The 24681-nt window shown below is 43.3% G+C and overlaps 1 long non-coding RNA gene across 1 annotated transcript; it reads right to left on the bottom strand.

The window, feature by feature from the left end:
- Positions 1–378: 378 nt before the first annotated feature.
- LOC134756585 (uncharacterized) lies at positions 379–23786 on the bottom strand. The gene is made up of 3 exons (XR_010129409.1): positions 23680–23786; positions 21626–21698; positions 379–671 (listed from the first exon to the last, which is right to left on the bottom strand). It is a non-coding gene; the product is annotated as an uncharacterized lncRNA (long non-coding RNA).
- Positions 23787–24681: the final 895 nt, after the last annotated feature.

Genomic DNA, 24681 nt, shown 5'->3' with positions numbered 1-24681 from the left:
CCAATGTGTTGAGGGCCAAATAGAACAAGAAAAGTGGAGGAAGGGCAAATTCTCTCTCTCTGTCTCCCTCACTTTCTTTATCCCTCTCTCTTCTTCAGCTGGGATATCCATCTTCTCCTGCCCTCTGATATCAGAATTCCTGGTTCTCAGGCCTTCATACTGGGACTGAATTACATCATCAGTTTTGCTGTTTCTCCAGCTTGCAGATGGCATATTGTGGGACTTCTTCTTTCTTCTTCTTCTTTTTTTTTTTTTTTTTTGAGATAGAGTCTTCCTCTGTCACCCAAGCTGGAGTGCAGTGGTACGATCTTGGCTCACTGCAACCTCTGCCTCCTGGGTTCAAGCAATTCTCCTTGAATTGCTCAGCCTCCCTGAGTAACTGGGACTACAGGCGCATGCTACCACGCCCAGCTAATGTTTTTTTTTTTTTTTGTATTTTTAGTAGAGACAAGGTTTCACCATGTTGGCCAGGCTGGTCTGGAACTCTTGAACTCAGGTGATCCACCCGCCTTGGCCTCCCAAAGTGCTGGGATTACAGGCGTGAGCCACCGCACCCGGCAGATATTGTGGGACTTCTTGAAGGCCTCCATAATTGTGTGAGCCAATTTTCATAATAAATCTCCTCATTTCGAACACTTGGACACAGGGTGGGGAACATCACGTACCAGGGCCTGTTGTGGGGTGGGGGGAAGGGGGGAGGGAGAGCATTAGGAGATATACCTAATGTAAATGACGAGTTGATGGGTGCAGTACACCAACATGGCACATGTATACATATGTAACAAACCTGCACGTTGTGCACATGTACCCTAGAACTTAAAGTATAAAATAAATAAATAAATAAATAAATAAATAAATAAATCCAATATATGAAAAAATAAAAATAAAAAATGATTTTAATACATAAGTTCAAGAAGGTATAGGAAGCATTTAAAATGTTTCAGTAGCGACACAGAAGTGGAAAAGATCAAAATAAAACTTATAAAAAATAAAAATTAAAAAATTTTAAAAAACTCCTCATTTCTCTCTATCTCCTATTGGTTCTGCTTCTCAGGAAAATGCTAATACCATACCCCCACTAATTGTTTCTGTCTGCCGTCTTCAGTACCTCCACAGCCCATCTTCTTGAGTGGACCCTGGTCCATTCTGACCCTTAGTTCTACCTTGAGCAACTGGTATCTGTTTGCCCTAGGGAATGTCTCAGCTTTCCCAGTTTCCCCCAGCTCCAAGTTTGGTTGGCCACACTTTGGTCAGAATTGAGAGGATCTGGCCTACAGAAATTCCATGAGATGGGCAGGGCAAGTCTCACCTCAAATTTTTTTTCTCAACCTCCACTTTATCAGTTCAGCCTGTCCTGAGGACTTGGAAACATTCTCTCCAATGGTATTTCTGGTTTTTGTTTGTTTGTTTGTTTTTTGAGACCAAGTGTCAATCTGTTGCCCAGGCTGGAGTGCAGTGGCGTGATCTCAGCTCATTGCAACCTCTGCCTCTGGGTTTGAGTGATTCTCATGCCTCAGCTTCCTGAGTAGCTGGGACTACAGGCGTGAGCCGCCACACCTGACTAATTTTTGTGTTTTTAGTAGAGATGGGGTTTCACCATGTACTTAGATTTATCATGCCTTAAAAATGGACCATTTAAAATGTTTTCTCACATGGCTCTACAACTTACTTGTCTTGGGCCATTTTTTAATTCCCTAAACTAGAGGTTCCCAGCCTTTTTGCACCAGTGATTGGTTCTGTGGAAGATAATTCTTCCACAGATGGGAGCAGGATGGGGGGATGCTTTCATCAGTCATTAGATTCTCCTAAGGAGCATGCAACTTAGATGCAGCCTAGATCCCTCACATGCACAGTTCACAATAAAGTTCATATTCCTATGAGAATCTAATGCCACTGCTGATCTGACAGGAGGCAGAGCTCAGATGGTAATGTGTGCGTTAGGGAGCAGCTGTAAATACAGGTGAGCTTTGCTCGCTTGCCTGCTGTACGTCTCCTGCTGTGCTGCTCGGCTCCTGCTGTGCTTCTCAGTTCTCAGTTCCATGAACCAGTACTGGTCCATGGCCCAGTGGTTGGAGTCCCCTGCCCTAAGCTGTATTGGACTGAACAGACTCTTGAATTCCAGAGAACTCCAAGAACTCAGAGGCACTCCAGGAACCAATAGAGGCAATTCAATAAGTGGTACTTTATTCACTAAGGAAGGATGGAACCCATGCCAGCAGACCTAAGCCTTCAGAGTTGGCGATAAGCTTACATATGAGGTCACAAAATCAAAATACTTCAGGCTTGTTACCAGTAAAGATTTTTAAACATACGTTTTGGAGGAAAAACTGATTTGGAAGTTGACAGTTCATCTGCCCTTTTGATCTTTGTGTCAGTCTATGCTTATCTTTTTATTTCTTGGTACATTACAGAGTTCTCATTAAGTCACGCTTGGAATGCATGCTTACCCTGTGCTCATAGTTATCTTTAGGGAGGGTTTGTGGCTAGTAGTCCTCCCCAGCAGGTGAGGGCCCAGGGCAAAATACATTCTGTCCCTTCCTTCCAACTCTAAATGTTTAAGGCAAGATAAGTCATATTAAAATTACCACAAAGAACAGCCTCAAGTGGAAAATAAGACACACAATAAGATGACTTAGGAACATAAGGGAACCCAGTATCCTACAACCTGTCTGCCTCCAGTGTTGCAGGAATTTGTGGGCTGACTGTGTGTGACTCTTTTCATTATTTTCTATTGCTCACTAACTAAGCTATTGTCACACCCAGTTGGTCACCACACAGAAGCTGGATCCAGAAATACCACTGGAGGCCGGGCATGGTGGCTCACGCCTGTAATCCCAGCACTTTGGGAGGCTGAGGCAGGTGGATCACCTGAGGTCAGGAGTTCGAGACCAGCCTGGCCAACACGGTGAAACCCCATCTCTATTAAAAATACAAAAATTAGCTGGGCGTGGTGACAGGTGCCTGTAATCACAGCTACTCGGGTGGGTGAGGCAGGAGAATTGCTTGAACCGGGAGGCAGAGGTTGCAGTGAGCCAAGATTGTGCCACTGCACTCACTCCAGCCTGGGCGACAAGAGTGAAACTCCATCTCAAAAAAAAAAAAAAAAAAGTCTCACTTTTGCTGTTCTTCGTGCCTGTAAGTCCATTCTTTGGGACTGGATGGGTGAGTGTCTTTCTCACAGCCAGAAACACAACTTGATATCACAGAGAAAGGAAACAAGAAGAAAATGAAGCCATGCTGTATTTTAGCTTGTGGATATTAATGTTGCTATTTGCATCATTTCCCACAGTTGTTTTGACATGAATAGTCCAGGAGCGTGCTAGGCAAGGGTTTTCTGAGCATGGTGGTGGTCGTATGGGGTGGTGATGGGGATAAAGTGGAGAGAGAGAATATGACAGGTGTATAAACTGGCCTGAGCCACCATGTTGCACAGCTGCAGGGGGTGCTATTCACTATAGTCTAAGTGAATGGTGCTCCCTGGAGTCATGCACGGCATCATCTGAGCCTTGGAGGTTTAAGAGAATAAAGTAATCATCTCACTAGTCCAGCTGAGAAATGTCCTGGCCGACAGACAAGCAGTCCTCTCCCAGCAGCCTAAACCACTTTGTCTACTCAGTGGTTTTTCTCTCTACTCACACCACTCAATACTTCACTTCTGACACCAGATGTGTGTGGGTTTTTCTCCATACACCAAGGAATTCTCGTCAGGCACCAGCTTTGCATCCTGTAATTCCATTCGATTCTGACACTATCTACCTAGAGATAGCATCAGATCCCATGGGTTGAGGACCCAGTCCCATAAGACTGCTTTAGATGCCAGTTGCAAGCCCAAGGTTGTGATTAGTGCTTCCAGCCAATCAGCTATTGAGAAGGAACAGAGGTCCCCGCTAGGCACCCTCAAGCATGGAAATAAAGGCAAATCTTGAGTTCATTTAAGGGAAATCCTGGGAACCTAGCTAGCCCTGAGAAGTAAATGAGCAACTTAATAAGCAAAAAGGTAACGGTAGCTTAAAACAACAGCCAAGGAAGTTAGAGTCATGAGATGTTTGGTTCTCTATAGAAACTAAAGATAACATGTTAACAAATAGCCCTGAGTTGTTCTTTAGAAATCCAGACCCCTGCCAAATGGATCCACTGGCACACAGACCTCAGATAAGGGGAGAACACTGAGGACTGAACTCTGGCTGCCATTCTTTGTTCTAAATTTCTTCCTCAGGGGCCAGGAGGAAGTCACGCCCATGGGCCAGACCTAACATTGTTTTCTGATGACCCCAAGTCTTTAGATGAAGCTTTCCTTCCCTAACCAATTGCAAATCAGAAAATCTTTTAATTGACCCATGACCTGTAAGGCCTTGGTTGAGGATATCCTGCTTTTTTAGGCCAAACTGATGTTTAACTTCCAAGTATTGGTTTACAATTTTGCCTGTAACTTCTGCTTTCCTGAAATTTACCTGTACCTTTAAAAACCCTTGGTTTGCAGAGGTCAGATCTTGAGCATGAACTGCCAGATTCTCCTTGCATGGCACACTGCAAATAAATGCCCTCCTTTCTCTCACTGCAAAATCTCAGCATGGATGTTTGGCCTTACTGTGCCAGGCAAGCAGGCCCCAGCTCAGTCTGGCAACACTATAAACTGGAGTTACCATGGTCCCCCTTGGGTTCAACTAAATTGCTAGGACAGCTCATAGAACTCAGGGAAACACTTTACTTATGTTTATCCATTTCTTATAAAAGATATAATGAACAGATGGATGGAAGAGATGCATCAGAAGGCTTATGAGAAAGGGCACGGAGCTTCCATGCCCTCTCTGGGAGCTCTACCATCCAGGTACCTCCATGTGTTTGGCTATCAAGAAGCACTTCAGGCCAGGTACGGTGGCTCACCCTTGTAATTCCAGCACTTTGGGAGGCTGAGGCAGGCGGATCACTTGAGCCCAGGAGTTTGAGACCAGTCCAGGCAACATGGCAAAACCCTGTCTCTACAAAACATACAAAATTAGCTGGGCCTGGTGGCAGGCACCTGTAGTCCCAGCTACTCAGGAGGCTGAGGTGGGAGAATCACTTGAGCCCAGGAGGTAGAGGCTGTAGTGAGACATGATTGTATCACTGCAATCCAGCCTGGGTGACAGTGAGACCCTGTCTAAAAAAAAAATATTTTCAAACCCAGTCCTTTGGTGTTTTTATGGAGGCTTCATTACATAGGTACAATTGATTAAATCATTGGCCACTGATGATCAACTCAACATTTGGCTTCTTTCTTCTCCCTGGAGGTTGGCGGGGTGGGACTAAAAGTTCCAACCTGTACTTACATGATTGCTTCCCCTGGCAACCAGCCTTGGTCCTAAGACTGCTTAGGAAGCCCTAGCCTTCAGTCATCTCATTAGCATATAAATAGACATTTATCCCTTCAGAGGTTCCAAGGTTCCAAGAGCTATGTGCCAGGAACTAGGGGTAAAGACCAAATATATGTTTCTTATTATATCACAAGAAATAGGCTTTATATCCCAGAGCCTAAAACATTTACTATCTGGCCCTTTACAGAAGAAATTTGATGATCCTTTCTTTATAGCAAGGGCTATATCTTACTTCTCTCTATACTTCGAGCCTCCTGCAACATCAATGTTGGGTAAGCAGAACCGAAAGGGAATTTGTAATTTATGATTAGATTTTGATAAGATTTCTGAAACCCTTACAATGTTCTCACTTTTGTGATTCTGTTACCCCTTGTCAGCTCAGAAGAAAAGAGGAAAGCTAGCCAAATGACTGGGGGCCTTTGGGAAAACATGACAGAGACCTAGATCTGAAAAGCAAGCCCACAACCTTAGCTGGGAGTAGGCTCTTCTGTGCTTCCTCACATCCAGCAGGAAATCATGCCAGTGAGAAAGAAAATAAAACTTTTTTTTTTTTTTTTGAGATGGAGTTTTGCTCTTACTGCCCAGGCTGGAGGGCAATGGTGTGATCTAGGCTCATGGCAACCTCCGCCTCCCAGGTTCAAGCAATTCTCCTGCCTCAGCCTTCCAAGTAGCTGGGATTACAGGCATTTGCCACCATGCCCAGCTAATATTGCATTATTAGTAGAGATAGGGTTTATCCATGTTGGTCAGGCTGGTCTCGAACTCCTGACCTCAGGTGATCCACCCACCTCAGCCTCCCAAAATGCTGGGATTACACGCATGAGCCACTGCACCCAGCCAAAAAGAAAACTTTTTATCTGAGGAAGGTGATCAGGCCCAGAGAGGCATAGGAGTGAGGCAGCAGTCAAGTCCCATTTCCCCACCTCCAGCTGAGTAACTGAGTAATCATCTCTTCAATCCTCCTGTTATGTATAGACTCTAGACTGAGTGTCACCATAAATGGCTATAAATTAACCTAACGATGCCACAGGCTGGACACCATAACTCATACCCTATATATAGTTCAGTAATATACAGCCAATCACTAACCAATGTTATTTCTCTAAACCAATGAGAATTCCTGACAAATAACTTTTGTAATTGCCCCCTCTCCTGATTCATCCTTTTTTCTTTAAAACCTCGAGCCACTTTTTTATTCTCCAGGGCACTTCCCAAGGTAATTTGGAAGTGTTTCCCAGGCTGCAGTCCTCAACCTTGGCCCATATAAATATTTACCTGTTTTTGCCTCAGTTTATTTCTTTATGTCAACAACAGGCTGAAGGTAAAAAAAACAGTAGGAACAAATATGGCTGGGGAAAACAGTTTAACTTGAAATACAAAATAATTCTAACATACAAAAATTGTATCCTTCATCAGGCTTTTTGGAATTCTCCATATTCAATACTTTTTTAGAGATTCCTGATGTGGTTGGCTGTGTCCTCACCCAAATCTCATCTTGAATTGTAGCTCCCATAATTCCCACGTGTTGTAGGAAGGAGCCAGTGAGAGATAATTGAATCATAGGGGCGGTTTTCCCCATGCTGTTCTTGTGGCAGTGAACAAGTCTCACAAGATCTGATGGTTTTATAAGGGGTTTCCCCTTTCACTTGGCTGTCATTCTCTCTTGCCTGCCATGATGTAAGACATGCCTTTCACCTTCTGCCATAATTGTAAGGCCTCCCCAGCCATGTGGGACTGTGAATCCATTAAACCTCTTTTTCTTTATAAATTACCCAGACTCGGGTATGGCTTTATCAACAGTGTAAAAATGGACTGATACAGTTCCTTTAATTTTGTTTACTGACATAGCATTATGAATCAACTTGGCCTAATTGCCATTTATAGAACATTCCACCCAACAAGAGCAGAATGCAAATTCTTTTCAAGTGCACACAGAACATTTACCAAGATAGAGCATATTCTGGGCCATAAAACAAGTCTCAACAAATTTAAAAGAATTCACTTCCTACAAAGTGCATTTTCTGAACACATGAAATTAAATTAGCAATCAATATCAATATTTGGAAACTAAATAAAGCACCCTTACCCTTGGATCAAAGAATAAATCAAAATGGAAATGGGAAAGTATTTCAAACTAAATAAAAATGAAAATGCAACATATCAAAGTTTGTATAGTGCAGCAGAATTTAGAAGGAATTTTGGAATAATAAATATTTACATTATAAAAGAAGAAAGGTGTGAAATCAATGACTCAGTTTTCATATTAAGAAACTAGAAAAAGAAAAGCAAATTAAACCTTGAGTAAGTAGAAGGATCCATAAAGATCAAAGCCAAAATCGGTAAAATGGAAAACAGGAAAACAATAAACATTAATACAACCAAAAGCTGATTCCTTGAGAAAAGCCATAACATTAATACATCTCTAGCTGAATGATCAGGAAGAAAAGTAATAAAATACTTTTTTTTTTCGAGACAGGGTCTCACTCTGTCACCCAGGCAGGAGTGCAGTGGCATGATCTCAGTTCACTACAACCTCAGCCTCCTGGGCTCAAGCAGTCCTCCTGCCTCAGCCTCCCAATTAGCTGGGACCACAGGTGTGCACCACCATGCCTGGCTAATTTTTGTATTTTTTGTAGAGACGGGATTTCGCCATGTTGCCCAGACTGGTCTTGAACTCCTGGCTCAAGCAATCCTCCTGCCTTGGCCTCCCAAAGTGCTGAGATTGTAGGCACGAGGCACTGCACTCAGCCTAAAACAAATTATTAGTATTAAGAATAATAGAGGTAGGGATGGGCGCGGTTGGCTCACACCTGTAATCCCAGCACTTTGGGAGGCCCAGGCGGGCAGATCACCTGAGGTCTTGAGTTTGAGACCAGCCTTACCAACACGGAGAAACCCCATCCCTACAAAAAATACAAAGTTAGCCAGGCATGGTGGCGGATGCCTGTAATCCCAGCTATTTGGGAGGCTGAGGCAGGAGAATTGCTTGAACCCAGGAGGCGGAAGTTGCGGTGAGCTGAGATTGTGCCATTGTACTTCAGCATGGGCAACAAGAGCAAAACTCCATCTCAAAATAGTAATAATAATAATAATAGAGGTAACATCAGGACATTTATTAAAAGGATAAGGGAATATTATTATCAACTTTATGCCAATAAATTCAACAATTTAGGTGAAATAGACAAATTCCTTGAAAGCACAAACTACCAAAGATATGATGAATCTGACAGATTCATGATTAAAAAAAAAAAATTAGCCAGGCGCGGTGGCTTATGCCTGTCATCCCAGCACTTTGGGAGGCTAAGGTGGGCGGATCACAAGGTCAGGAGACCGAGACCATCCTGGCTAACACAGTGAACCCCTGTCTCTACTAAAAATACAAAAAAATTAGCCGGGTGCGGTGGCGGGCACCTGTAGTCCCAGCTACTCAGGAGGTTGAGGAAGGAGAATGGCATGAACCCGGGAGGTGGAGGTTGCAGTGAGCCGAGATCATGCCATTGTACTCCAGCGTGGGCAACAGAGCGAGACTCTGTCTCAAAAAAAAAAAAAAAAAATTCTAGGCTGGACACAGTAGCTCAATTCTGTAATCCCAGCACTTTGGGAGGCTGAGGCAGGCAGATTGCTTGAGCCCAGGAGTTTGAGACTGGCCACAGCAACAAGGCGAGACCTCATCTCTATAAAAAATACAAAAATTAGCTGGGTGTGGTGGTGTGAACCTGTAGTCAGCTACCCTGGAGGCTGAGGTGGGAGGATTGCTTCAGCCTGGGAGGTGGAGGCTGCAGTGAACTGTAATTGTGCCAAGGCATTCCAGCCTGGGCAAGGGAGGTTCCTGTCTAAAAATAAAAACAAAAACAAAATCTCCCCAAAGTAGGAGTAGAAGGGAACTTCTCAACTTGCTCTAGGGTGTTTATCAAAAACCTACAGGTAACATCAAACTTAATGGCTACCAAGTAAATGTTTTCCCCCTAAGATTAGTTATAAGGGGAGAATGTCTGCTCTTACCACTTGTACTTAACATTATATTGAAGACTGTAGCCAAGGAAAAGAAATAAAAGGTATTTATATCAAAAAGGTTGAAGTAAAATTGTGTTGATTCAGAGATAACATGATCATTCTTGTAGAAAACCCAATGGCGTCTACAAAAAAAGCTACTAAAATAAGTGAAATTGCAGGATACAAGCTATTTCTACAAAAATTCCTATGTACTAGCAATGAACAATCAGACACTAAAATTAGAAAAACAATACCATTTTCAATAGATTAAAAAATTATGAAAATTTAAGTCTTCTGGACTTCCAAATCTCAGGACAGCCCAAGACCCTGGTAATTTTCTGTGATCCTAATGGCTGAAGCAAAATAAGTTACAGTAAAACAAACAAACAAATGAACAAAAAACCCAAGACAACAACAACAAAAACTTTACAAAGAATGAGTGATATTACTAATCTTTTTCTTTTTTTTGAGACAGAGTTTCGCTCTTGCTGCCCAGGTTGGAGTGCAATGGCATGATCTTGGCTCGCCACAACCTCCACCTCCCAGGCCCAAGCGATTCTCCTGCCTCAGCCTCCTAAATAGCTGGGATTACAGGCATCTGCCACCACACCCAGCTGATTTTATATTTTTAGAGACAGGATTTCTCCATGTTGGTCAGGCTGGTCTCGAACTCCAGACCTCAGGTGATCCGCCCGCCTGAGCCTCTGAAAGTGCTGGGATTACAGTCGTGAGCCACCATGCCCGGCCACTACTATTCTAAACTCACTCAATTAAGTAAAAACAGATAGCTACAATTTTCACATTAAACATTCAGTCTTGTAATCCCACTCTCCTGTATACCTAATTTAAATACATTTAAAATGTTTTATTTAGAAGAATGGTAGTATGTTAATATTTAATCGTGTCATGTATAAAGTTTGAGTGAGCAAAGAAAAATATCACATTCATCAAGAAATACAGTCATCTTAAGCTAAAGAACCATAATTCCAGTTATTCATGTGTAAAATGCAGCAGCAATGTTCATGGAAAAAAATGGAATTTTTAACCATGTGAGCTGCTTTTGCACTTTGAGAAAATGAACAATTTTGTTTTAGATGTCATTGTCCTTCCTTGCATTCAGAATGTGAATGTTCATATACTTTGCAAAATAAGACCTACAGTTGCCCTTGAATCTGTATTTAATCAAAAAAAATTTTTGTTTTGAGACAGGGTATTTTTGTATTCTTTTTAGTAGAGACAGGGTTTTGCCATGTTGGCCAGGCTGTTCTCAAACTCCTGATCTCAAGTGATCTGCCCACCTCGGCCTCCCAAAGTGCTGGGATTACAGGCATGAGCCACTGTGCCTGGCCTGTATTTAAATTTTTGATATAAGAGGAAAATATAAAAATAAATGTGCCTACCAAATAGAAATGTTCTTCACCTACTTCAAAATTAAAATGATCATTCCAGCTAGTTCTCCTTATAAACTCCAATTATTTTTTTAATTATGAAAATCCGACAAAGAATTGCAAGACCTAAACAGTGAAAACTATAAAACATTGCTGAGATAAAGATGATTTTAACAAATGGAGAGATATACTGTGTTCATAGGTCAGAAGGCTCAGTATTATCAAGATGTCAATTCTCTCCAAATTGCTGTTAATTTAATGCTAATGAAAATTACTGCAGGCTATTTTGTAAAGAAAAAACAAAAGACAAAGTGATTCTAAAATTCATGCAGAGGCCTGGCATGGTGGCTCACACCTGCAATCTGAGCACTTTGGGAGGTTGAGGCGGGTGGATCACTTGAGGCCAGTAGTTAAGACCAGCCTGGCCAACATGGTGAAACCCTGTCTCTACTAAAAGTACAAAAATTAGCTGGGCCTGGTGGCACATGCCTGTAGTCCTAGCTACTCGAGAGGCTGAGGCAGGAGAATAGCTTGAACCTGGAAGGTGGAGGTTGCAGTGAGCCAAAATCACACCACTGCACTCCAGCCTGGGTGATGGAGCAAGACTCTCTCAAACAAACAAACAAACAAAAAAGATGGGAACAATAGACACTGATGTCTACTAGAGAGGGGAGAAAAGGAAAGGGGTAAGGGCTGAAAAATTACTTGTAGGGTACTATGCTTGTTACCTGTGTGATGGGTTCAATCATACCCCAAACCTTAGTATGATGAACTGTACCTTTGTAACAAATCTGCACATGTACCTTCTGATTCTAAAATAAAAGTTGAAGAAGAAGGCTGGGTGTGGTCACTCATGCCTGTAATCCTAGCACTTTGGGAGGCTGAGGCAGGAGGATCACTTGAGCCCAGGAGTTCGAGACCAGCCTGGGCAACATGGCAGAACCCCATCTCTACAAAAAATACAAAAAAATTAGCTGGGTATGGTGGTGTGCACCTATATTCCCAGCTACCCTGGAGGCTAAGGTAGGAGGATTGCTTGAGCCCAGGAAGCTGAGGCTGCAGTGAGCTGTGATTTTGCCACTGTACTCCAGCCTGGATGACAAAGTGAGACCCTGTCTCAATAAAAGAAAAGAAAAGTTAAAAGAAAAAAGACAGTGTGATATCAGCATAAAGACAGAAAAATACAGCAATAGAACAGAATAGAGAGTCCAGAAACAGACCCACACATATAAGAATAACTGATTTTTTTACCTTGTCAATGCTACTTGCAAGATGAGGCTATAAAATACGTCTTGGTTACTCTGTCTCATGCCAGCTACACTGTGAGAAACTCTTTGGAGAGCCCCCTGTGTCAAGGTACTGAGAAGGTACTGTCAAGGTACTGGGAAGATCCCAACAACCATGTGAGAAAACTTGGAAGTGAATCCCCTAGCCTCACTCAAGCCTTCAGATGACTGCATCCTCGGCCAACAGTTTGACCAAAACTTCATGACAGAGTTGGAACCAGAACCTCTCAGCAAAGTTGCTATTAGATTCTTGACCCTGAGAAACTGTGTGACATAATAAATGTTTGCTGTTTTTTTTTGTTGTTGTTGTTTTTGTTTTTGAGATGGAGTTTCACTCTTGTTGCCCAGGCTGGAGTGCAATGGAGCATTCTTGGCTCACTGCAACCTCCACCTCCCGGGTTCAAGCGATTCTCCTGCCTCAGCCTCCAGAGTAGCTGGGATTACAGGCACCCGCCGCCACAACCAGCTAATTTTTTGTATTTTTAGTAGAGATGGGGTTTCTCAATATTGGTCAGGCTGGTCTCAAACTCCTGACCTTAGGTGATCCACCCGTCTCGGCCTCCTGAAGTGCTGGGATTACAGGCGTGAGCCACGGCACCCAGCCAATGTTTGCTGTTTTAAGGCACTAAGTTTTGGGAGTAATACTTTACACAACAATTGATAACTAATAGAGGGACTATTACACAGATGTGAGCAGGTTTAGGAAAACCAGTAAGAGCCAGTGTAGTTCCTTATGGTAACAACAGCCAGAAACCACTTGACACCTAAGTGTGAGAAAGCAAAGGGAAGGATGCATTTCAGAGTCTGTGGAGAGTAGGGGAGTTGGGGGTGGCCCCACCAGGGCTACAGGCTTGGGTAGGGGGAGGCAGCGGCCCAGCAGGAAGAAGCCAGGGAAATAAACACCCAAACTTGATTTCTTCTCTTCTTTGTTCTGTTGGTACCTCTCCTCACTGGCCAAACTCAAGAGTAGGTAGGGCTTGAGTTCTGCAGCTGGAAGAAGGAGGAGGCCACAGGGCTGGGCAGAGGTGAATAGATGCCTTAGGGCAGGGTTCCCAAATACCTGGGCCACTGGCTGGTACCAGCCTGTGGCCTGTTAGGAACTATCTGAACTCCACCTCCTGTCAGATCAGCGGGGCTGTAGATTCTCTCAGAAGCACAAACCCTGTTGTGAACTACGCATGTGAGGGATCCAGGTAGTGGGCTCCTTATGAGAATCTAATGTCTGATGATCAGTCACTGTCTCCCATCATCCCCAGATGTGACCACCTAGTTTCAGGAAAACAAGGTCAGGACTCCCACTGATTTTACATTATGGTGAGCTGTATAATTATTTCATCATATATTATAATGTAATCATAATAGAAATAAAGAGCACAATATCTGTAATGCACTTGAATCATCACAAAACCATCCCTCCCATCCCTTGCCCATGGAAAAAATGGTCTTTCATGAAACTGGTCCCTGGTGCCATAAAGGTTAGGGACCACCACCTTAGGGAGTAGGAGGCAGAGGTAAGATTTACACCTGGGCTATGGACATGGAAAAAGAAAAATGGAGGTGAGTAGCAGGGCAACAGCAAGAAACATCGGGTGGGGAACAAGAAGGACTGTGATTTGGACCACGATAAGGTTGCTCACTGAGCAGCAGAAAGTTCTCTGATGGGCAGATCCAAGGGCGGTTCAGCTTGGAAGGGCTTCTAGGAAGAGAAGTGGCCTAAAGACTGTTGTGCTGGCTCTCCACTTCCTTATATTTCAATTGTTGCCCTAGGCCAGAGGGCAGCAAACTTTTTCTGTCAGGGGCAGATAGTAAATATCGTAAACTTTGCATTGCAACAACTCTGCTGCCATTGTAGCAGGAAAGCAGCAAAGACAATACATAAATGAAAGATGTAGCTGTGTTCCAGTACCACTTTCTTTACAAAAACAGGCAGCGGGGCTGCAGGCCGTAGTTTGCCAACCCCTGCCCTAGATAGGTAAGAATTTTTTCATTGTTTTGCCTTCAGGTACACTTAAAAAAAATTTTTTTTTTTTAATTTTAATTGTTGTGGGTGCATAGTGGGTGTATATATCTTCAGATAGACTTTTGAACGGGCCTTTTCCCAGGTCTGGCTCCTGCCAGATAAATTATCTGAACTTCTTTCAGAGTACCAGGAATGAATGAGTCAGTAGATTCTGCTGTAATTCCTACGGATGTCTCCGAATGAATGCATGTGTAGTTGACTAACTATTAATGAGGGATATGGAGCAGGAATTTCCAGTTCCAACATTAGATTTAAGGTATTTTCTGAAAACATATTAGATTAAAGGATAGTTTTCCTTTCATGCCAGGAACATATTCTAACCTGGTGAAATGTTTAAGCTTTGAAATCAGACATGTCCGAATTCACAACCGGTCATTTTCTAGCTGTTTGGTTTGCTGAGTCAGTTTTCTCTCCTGTAAAATAGAGATAATACCCACCTCATAGGTAATGACAGGCCGTTATTATTATAAGGGATAACAAATACACTCTTTCTTACTTAAAACTTTTTCTCTCTTCTACTGTCCTCTTGAAAATGACTGGTTCTTGAAGTTTGTTCCCAAACTTCAGGCTTTTTATTCCCGAAATGCTCTTCAAGCAAAACCAAAATAGATCCCAGACAATTTATATATTCACTGAGACTCTGATTGCAAGCAACAGAAACTGAATTCAAACTTACAGAAGGGAAGAAAAAGAAAGATAAGAGTGACTTATTGGATACTAGAGTAGTTCTCAGAATTGAAGCTCAACAATTCAGCCTTAGGTAAAGAGGAACTAGAGAAGCTCAGGGATCTTCAGGGATTAAGTGCCCCTTCCTCAACTCCCCCCACCTCCCCCTTTCCCCCTGCCATCATTTCTCTCAATTACCTTTCCTATGTAGACAAGTATTTTCTATATCTCAAGGGAGGTATCTGTTGGGAATTCTGGGTCACATCATGACTTTATCACCTAGGAGCAAAGTAAATGTTTGCTTTTTCTTCCACTAGATCTAGATTTTAAAACCCAATAGAATGATCCTATTTGGCCTGATTTGGCCCACTCCTCAAGCTAATCCCTGTGGCTGGGGGAGGTGAGGTACTGTAATCAGCCTGGCTTGCGTCAAGTATCCGTGTAATAGGATTGGCTGCACCCTCTAGGACCATGTGGTTGGAGGTGGGGGAAAAGCAATTATCCCCAAAGAAGGAGAGCAATGTCACCGAAAGAAGAGTGAAAAGGCATGCTGGGCAGACAAGTGTGTGCTGTATTCACAAGAGAAATCTACTCTATCGACTATATTGACAATTATTTTTATAAGTGCCTGCCATGATTACAGTGCTAAGATCCTTAAACAAACATGGCCACTGACTTCTGCCACTGTTGGAGGTAGTGGAGGCAGCTGTCAGGCAAGAGGGCCATGAATAGGGCATTTGGAATCAATTTAGTGTAAGATGTCGGAATACAGGTGCACACCACCACACCCAGAGTTGTCGCAATGCAAAGTTTACAGTATTTACTATCTGCCCCTGAAAGAAGGTTTGCTGCTCTCTGGTCTAGAGCAACAGTTGAAATATAAGGAAGTGGAGAGCCAGCACAACAGTCTTTAGGCCACTTCTGCTCCTAGAAGCCCTTCCAAGCTGAACCGCCCCTTGGATCTGCCCATTAGAGAACTTTCCGCTGCTCAGTGAGCAACCTTATCGCGGTCCAAATCACAGTCCTTCTTGTTATCCACCCAGCATTTCCTGCTCTTGCCCTGCTACTCACCTTCATTTTTCTTTCATTTTTCTTCTTTCTTTCATTTTTCATATTAGGTAGGGATTCTACATAATAGTTTTCTTTCTTTTTTTTTTTGAGACAGTTTCCCTCTGTCACCAGTGGCGTAATCTCAGCTCACTGCAACCTCCGTCTCCCAGGCTCAAGAGATTCCTGTGCCTCAGCCTCCCGAGTAGCTGGGACTACAAGCATGTGCCATCACACCCACCTAATTTTTGTATTTTTAGTAGAGATGGAGTTTCACTGTGTTGGCCAGGCTGGTCTTGAACTCCTGGCCTCATTTGATCTGCCTGCCTCAACCTCCCAAAGTGCTGGGATTACAGGCATGAGCCACCACACCTGGCCTTTTTTGATTTTTTTGAGACAGGGTCTCACTCTGGTTGCCAAGGCTGGAGTGCAGTGGCACAATCTTGGCTCACTGTGGCCTCGACCTCTTGGGCTCAAGAAATCCTCCCACCATAGCCTCCCAAAGTGCTGGGATTACAGGCATGAGCTACCATGCCCCACCTACCTAATAGTTTTCTAAATGATCAGGTGTCCTGTAAAAGCTCTATTTTAGTGCCATAAAATGTAAAAAAACATTTTTTTTAGCTGAATATCTTAAAAATGTAAAGCCTAGTTCAGAAGTGCCTCCCCTTTTTGAAGTCCTCTTTTGTGTCCCTCAAGCTCTGCGTACTTCTCATCCTGGGTTCTCTCTGGGATCCTAGCCTTGTGTCACTAACTATAAGCCTTGCAATAATTTATTTTGCATTGCATATTATCTAAGAGGTGATATGTGTTTGTTTTTTGTTTTTTTTTGAAACGGAGTCTCGCTCTGTCACCCAGACTGAAGTGCAGTTGCACGATCTCGGCTCGCTGCAACCTCCATCTCCCAGGTTCAAGCAATTCTCCTGCCTCAGCCTCCACTGGGATTACAGGAGTGTGCCACCACACCTGGCTAATTTTTGTATTTTTAGTAGAGACGGGGTTTCACATGTTGGCCAGGCTGGTCTCAAACTCTTGACCTCAGGTGATCCACCCACCTCAGCCTCCCAAAGTGCTGAGATGGCAGGTGTGAACCACTGCACCCGGCCAGAGGTGATATATGTTAACTCAGATGACAGGAGATGTCAAGCAGTATCACAATGAATGAAACTAACTTCTCTTTTAGTTATTATGTCTGGGACCATACCTGACATAGGATGCAACCAGTACTAGCTTAGACAAAATGGAGAACTAGAGATTGAATTCTGCAGAGTTTCTCCTCTGTCTCTCCTTTCTGCTATTCTCTTAGTGTTTTAGCTTTTTCCCCAGGACTGGTGGCAAGTCAAGCAACAGCCACCAGGGCAGCTCCACCCAGCTTTGATACCAGAAAGGGACTGACACTTGCTCTCCCTGGGGTCAAGTTTACAAACCCTGGGTAAGGGTTCTGGCCTGGTTCAAAGACTGTATCCAGTGGGGCAGTAGAGGCTCATGTCTGCCCTGGCTTGAATCAGGTGCCCAATCCTGCACCAATCACCAGGGGCCAAGGGGATGGGATCTGTCAGAAGAGAGTGGTCTGCTCTCTGTTCCCATGGGAACCTCACAATTAGAGTCAGGGAAATGTACATTTCCCAGAAGAAGAGGGAAGCCTATTCTGGATGAAAAACAGCAGCAGGCCTCTTCAGAGTTTACTGTCTCTGCACCTGTGAAGTGAGCACCAGTGACAACATGAAAAATGGAAGGGAAAGGCAGGAAAAGGCAAGGTGGGGCTGGGAATAGAGATGGGTCTCCCAGAGGAGGTCTGGGACTTGAACTGGGCTTGGAAGGCAAGGACATCCCTACATGAGACAGCTGGGGAAGGAATTTTTGGAATGGGTTGGAGGTTGAACCCGCCTCAGTGGCCAAAACTCAGATCTGTCATCAGAGGCCAGGTTGGTAACATAAACTGAGAAATAGCCTGGTAGAAGCCAGGGGTTGGTGGTGGGGCTTGAGGGAAAGGAAAGAAGCCATGGCTTTCCCCAAAATACATTTAAATCCCTCTCAAAGTTTGGGGTAGAAACCCCCCAGACTTGTATAGGTGAAATAAAAATAAGTATGCTGCCTACAAAGGCAACTGGATAGGAGTTTCTAACCTTTGAGCTAGATGGTCTCAAGAATTTTTTAGCAATTCCTGCTGGGTGCAGTGGTTCACGCCTGTAATCCCAGCAATGGGAGGCCAAGGTGGGCAGATCACTTGAGGTCAGGAGTTTGAGACCAGCCTGGCCAACGTGGTGAAACCCCGTCTCTACTAAAAACATAAAAATTAGCCGGACATGGTGGCGGACACCTGTAATCCCAGCTACTCAGGAGGCTGATGCATGAGAATTGTTTGAACCCGGGAGGCGGAGGTTGCAGTGAGCTGAGATCATGCCAGTGCACTCCAGCCTGAGCGACAGAGTGAGACTCCATCTCAAAAAATAATAATAATAATAATTTCTTAGCAATTCTGCTGTTGAATCTGTGACTGATTATAGGCAAACAAAGTGGGGGGAGCATTTCCAGCCAGGAAAACCCTATTTGGGAAAGTGATTAAGACAGGATTGTGCCAAGTTGGGAAGAGGCAGTTTGCAGAAAATCCTTTACTTAATAGTTCATAAAACTCAGAGACCCCCTCAGAGTGAGGTCGTAAATGCTTTGTTTTTTCAACTTTATCACCTAGGCTCAGAAAATTCAGTTGTGGAAATTCTGTCTGTGCTTATAATTTTTTATCCTTTGAATGGGTTCTCATTAAACTCAATCAGTGTGGAACTGGAGGCATACAGGTGGGAAGATCTCTGATTTTGAGGCAGCAGAAGTGTAAGGGCTCTGGAGACGGGTGGGAGTGACCTACACCGAGCCTGTGGGATAACTCTGTCTAGGTGTTTGTTGGAGGTGAAGGAATCAGGGGAGGTGGGGTGGAGTGGGATCACTCTTTCAATAATTTATTCATTTAGTACACTTTTATTCAGCTTTGAGCCAGGCACTGTTCTAGGCACAGGGGGTGCAAGGATGAAAAAGACAGATATGGTCTGGCTCTCCACAAATTTACATTCCAGGCCAGGCACAGTGACTCACACCTGTAATCCCAGCATTTTGGGAAGGCAAGGTGGAAGGATCACTTGAGTCCACGAGTTCAAGACCAGCTTGGGCAATATAGGGAGACTCTGTCTCTACAAAAAATAATTAAAAAAAAATTAACCAGGCATGGTGGTACATGCCTGTAGTGCCAGCTACTCTGGAGGCTGAGGTGAGAGGATCACTTGAGCCTGCAGTGAACCATGATCGTACTACTAGACTCCAACCTGGGAGACAGAGAGAGACCCTGTCTCAAACAAAAAAAAGAATTTAATTCCACAGGGAAATGTGCTTTAGTGCAGCAGTCCCCAGCCTTTTTGGCACCAGAGACCAGGTTCATGGAAGACAATTTTTCCACGGATGGTGGTGGTTGGGGAGGGGAGTTGGTTTCAGGATGATTCAAATGCATTACAGTTATTGTACACTTTATTTCTATTATTATTACATTGTAATATATAACAAAATAATTATCACCATAATGTAGAATCAGTGGGAGCCCTGAGCTTGTTTTCCTGCAACTAGGCAGTCTCACCTGGGGGTGATGGGAGATAGTGACAGATCATCAGGTATTAGGTTCTCATAAGGAGCATACAACTTAGATCCTTCGCATAAGCAGTTCCAATAGGATTCACGCTCCTATGAGAATTTAATGCTGCTGCTGATCTGACAGAAGGCGAGGCTCAGGCAGTAATGTGAACGACGGGGAGCAGCTGTAAATACAGATGAAGCTTCGCTTGCTTACCTACTCGCTACTCACCTCCTGCAGTGCAGCCTGGTTCCTAGCAGGCCATGGACCGCTAACAGGCCATGGACCGCTAACAGTCCATGGCCTAGGGGTTGGGGACCCCTGCTTTAGTGAGAGAGATGGATGTAACTACAAGACCATGTCTTGGAGGATCAGGGAAGGCTTCCTGGATGAGGTGATAGCTAAGCTAAATTATCTGAGGGGTGTATAGGAGTCAGCCAAGCAAATGGCAAGGGCTGAGGAGTCAGTTGCCACAACTTTCCGGGTGGGATTACAGATTAAGCAAACCAAGAATGTGCTTGGGGATCAGCAAAGCAAGGAATTTTTTAAAAAAAGAATTTGATATTGAGAAACATAGAAAATTGTCCATCATGAGAAAAGCCAGAGCTCTGTGGGACTTCTATCCACATACTCTACAGTGAAGCATCCTTTTTATTTTGAATTACATAGGGGTAGATATGGCATCATCACCTTTTCAGTGCTTGGAGCCACTGAACAGCCTGAGGAGTCACCCTGGCTTCAGAGGTGGAAGGGATGTCTCTGGCCCCCCATTTTCTCCCCTCCACTTCCCTCTGCAGTTTCTTCCCCTCCAGGCTCAGCCTGCCTCAGCACCCTTTCCTTCTAGGGTATTTCCTACAGTCCTTATTAAAATTTACTGCTCTTTTATTCCTTCCTTTGGGCACCTCTAATCCACAGTGTTAATTATCACATAGTATATCAATTACTCCCATAACTGTTAAACTAGGTAAACTTTAATAGGTGGCATGATTCTACTGTAATAGAGAAAAATTAATAACTACACTTTTTAAATACTCACATTCTTAATTTTGATTTCTTTTTTAGTAATCCTCATCTCAACAGTTGTAAAGCAATAATAATAATGGCTAATAATCTTAGCTATTTTTCAATGTGCGAGGCTCTCTTTGAAGATCTTTATACTAACTCATGCCTCTCAACAACTCTGTGAATTACCTTGTTATCTGCAAAGTGGATGAGGAAGGTCATCAATTTGCAGAGGAAATTGAGGCACACAAATTATGTAGCCTGTGGACCCAAGATCACTCAGCTGGTAATTAGTAGCAGCAGGATTTTAATTTATCAACCTAAATAACAAACAGAGAGGGGCCCTCTAAAAGAAGATGATGTTTGGGAATAGAGCGCTGCAATGGGAAAACACATGCCATTGTAAACTATGTGAGTATTCAGGGAGGAAAAGGAAGACAAAGGTTTCTAAAGAAAAAAATGAGAAGGATTACAAAATTGTTTTGAAATAATTGTCTTTGGCTACAAAGATCAATAACAAGGGTGATACTGGTCCAAGGTTGGGCAGGCAGCTGCTGGACAGATGCTCTTGCAGAAACACTTTTTGGGCAAGGTTGTAGTTTTTGTGGAGTCTTTTTTGTTATCAGGTACACAAGCAGGAGATCCTTTCTTCATGGACTTTGCCATGAAGAAAGAGATAACTTCTTAGGGTTTTCTTAAAATTAGTGACTCCATTTTGATTTTGACAACTTTCACAAAACCAAACAGTCTACTCCACAGCCCAACCTATCATCCACTCAAATTACCCAAACCAACCACCTAAGAGTAAACCCCATTTCTTCACTATTCCCTTTTTGGTTGTTGTTGTTGTTGTTTGTTTGTTTTTTTGTTGAGATAAAGTCTTGCTCTTTTGCCCAGGCTGATGTGAACATGGCTCACTGCAGCCTCAACCTCCCAGGCTCAAGTGATCCTTCCACCTCAGCCTCCTAAGTAGCTGGGACTACTGGCACGTGCCACTATGCCCAGCTAATTTTTAAATTTTTCGTAGAGACAGGGTCTTGCCATATTGCCCAGGCTGGTCTTGAACTTCTGGGCTTAAGCGATCTGCCTGTCTCAGCCTCCCCAAATGCTGGGGTTACAGGTGTGAGCCACCTGGCCTTATTCCTTTTTTGCACCAAAATGTTCTACCCCTGAAATGTATCATCAATCCATTCACTGCACTCCATCTTTCCACCTCCATCCCCACTGCTATAGAAGAAACCATCAGGAGAGCTCACCAAGAAGTAAGTTCCATGAGTGCAGGGACTTGGTTTTTTGTCTCCGTTGTCTCCCCAGGGCCTGGCTGACACACTGCAGATGTTCAATAAAAATGGACCAAATGAATGAGTTCTTAACTGAAATCAACAAGAATGCATTGAGCACCTATTCTGTTTTACAGAGAAAACTGTTGACCTTCAACATATTTACTTGCAGTTTTTCTCTGTGAGTATTCCTATATATATGAATTGGGATCATATTGTATCTCTTTATAGTTTGCTTTATTCTCAACATCTTCCCATGTTTTAAAAAATTCTTTGAAAATATTTTTATAGCAGGACAATATTCTATTTTATGACATGTTTTCTAATCATTTCAAATTGTTAGACAATGAAGTTGTATTTGTTATTTATTGCTGTGTAACAAATTACCCCAAAACTCAATGGCTTAAAACACCAAACATTTAGTAATACTATCTCAGTTTCAGCGGGCCAAGAATTTGGGAGTGGCTCTGGTTCAGAGATTTTTAGTGCTGCAATCAAGTTATCAGCTGGGCTGTGGCTATCTCAACACTCAGGCAGAGGAAGACCCACTTCCAAGCTCGCTCACTTGGCTGTTGGCAGAATTCAGCTTCTTGCTGGCTGTTGGCTGGAGACATCAGTTCCTTATTCTATTTATCTATATCTATACATATCTATATCTCTCTATATGACTATAGATATAAATATATAAATATATAGATCTATCTACAGATAGATCAATAGATATAGAGATACACACACACACACACACGCACACACACACACACACAGTGAGACAGAATGAGAGAGAGAGAAAGGTGACCCAAGATGGAATTCATGGTTATTTTGTAATCTAATATTAGAAGTGACCTCCCATTTTGCCTGCTGAATTTCATTCACTAGGAGTAAGTTGCCCTGGCACTCCTCTCTCTCCCCAGCCCGACACCCTGTGCCCTCAAGCTGCCAGGCCCCCTCCTGTCAGGGAGGACAGTGTCCAATAAACTCCTCCACCCACAGGCTTCCTGAGCTTCGATAACCCGGCCAGCGCGCAGACCGCCATCCAGGCCATGAACGGCTTCCAGGTCAGCATGAAGAGGCTCCAGGTGCAGCTGAAGCGGCACAAAGGCACCAGTTGCCTGGACTGAGCACCCGTGGGAGCATCTCCCGCGGGAGAGCAGGACTCGAACAGGGCAGGATGCTGAACGGGCTCCATTTAAAAACCTGCACATGTATATCAGAACTTCAAACCAAATTAAATAAATAAACAAATCTCTCTCTCTCTATTTATAAATGAGAACTGTTGGATGACACCCTTGACATATTAGCCAATATCAATCAAGCTGAAGACTCCAGACACTGTCTGTGTGACTCTAACATTTCTTCAAGAAAAAGAGCACTTATGGAGTTAAGAGGTCACATATTTGGGGGAATATATATGACATAAATAAGAAGATGAAGAAAAATGAAAAAAAAAACCCACACGCACACACACATAGCAACTTTAAAACAAAATAACATGAGACCAGACGTGAGGCTGAAGGGCTGGGAACTGGTAGGAGATGCTGCTTTTCCAGCCTACAAGCACCTGAAGCAGGCCTGGTCCACAGGGGATAGCTGGGAGGCCACTGAGCATCTCTATCTGTCGCTCTTTCAGCTATTTAGGGACCAAAGGACCAGACTTTTTATGGCAGCTCTATGTGTAGCCCTGTGTCAAATGGAGGGGGAATGGAGGACAACCTCCTTCCTGTCTTGTGGCTGTTCTTGACACAGCTTAGAGCAATTCTACAAAAAAAGTAATAAAAAAATTTAAAAAAAGGAAAAACAACCCGTCACTGCCTTTCAAACAGCAAGATAATAGTTCTTTGATAATTTGAGAGGCACTTTGATGAACTTTGAGAGGTGCTGTGACACTTTCCTACGGTTTTTTGTATTCTATGTCTGGATGGAGCTGTTAAGATGAACAAATTGGTGGATATTTGGGGAAAGCAACACAAATCTTAAAACCCATTAACCGCAAAGTGTGAGAAAACAAGGAGGGGAAAAAAGGGACTTACCAGGCAGGGTCATTGTTGTGAAAAGTCTGTAAATGCTTCTAACTCTTCCCCTTCTTAAAATCATAATAGTTGTAGAGAATTTTAAAAAGGAAAAGCCTAAAATACCTATATAATAGAAGAAAAATAGAGAAAAGCAAAATAAATAAATAGATAAAAATGGAAAAAAAAAAAAAGATGTGAGTCGATAAGTCCAGCCCATACCCCAGGGGAGGACAATACACAAAGATGTGAATACTAGGAGGTGCAGAGCCTTCGGGCCATTTTAGTTTGCTTACCACATAGTTTTCCCCCAATTGTTTCTATTGTTAACAGCGTTGTTATGAATATCTTATTACTTATTACCTGTATTACAAATGATTTCCTGTGATAGATTTTTTTGACTAGGTGTGTAAGAACACTGATAGGGTTTGGCTGTGTCCCCAACCAAATCTCATCTTGAATTGTAGCTCCCATAATTCCCATGTGTCATGGGAGGGACCCAGTGGGAGGTCATTGAATCATGGGGGTGGGGCTTTCCTGTGTTGCTCTCGTGATAGTGAATAAGTCTCACGAGATCTGATGGTTTTTTAAAGGGGAGTTCCCCTGCACATGCTCTCTCACCTCCCGCCAAGTAAGACGAGACTTTGTTCATTTGCCTTGTGCCACGATTGTGAGGCATCCCCAGCCATGTGGAACTGTAAGTCCATTAAACCTCTTTCCTTTATAAATTACCCAGTCTTTGGTATGTCTTTATTAGCAGTGTGAGAACAGACGAATATAAATGCCTTAAAAGCTGCCAAAGCACACACTGCTTTCTAGAAAGCTCTCCCATTATCAGCATATAAGAGCACCTATCTCAGGCTGGGTGAAGTGGCTCATGCCTGTAATCCCAGAACTTTGGGAAGCTGAGAAAGGAGGATTGCTTAAGTCCAGGAGTTCAAGACCAGCCTGGGCAACATGGCGAAACCTCATGCCTACAAAAAAAAAAAAGAACATCCATCTTATCACATCTTCATCTTCATC

The sequence above is a fragment of the Gorilla gorilla genome, chromosome 10 (genome assembly GCF_029281585.2).
Source record: "Gorilla gorilla gorilla isolate KB3781 chromosome 10, NHGRI_mGorGor1-v2.1_pri, whole genome shotgun sequence".
In the NCBI taxonomy this organism is placed as follows: domain Eukaryota; kingdom Metazoa; phylum Chordata; class Mammalia; order Primates; family Hominidae; genus Gorilla; species Gorilla gorilla.
This window is presented reverse-complemented; position numbering and strand designations above follow the sequence as displayed.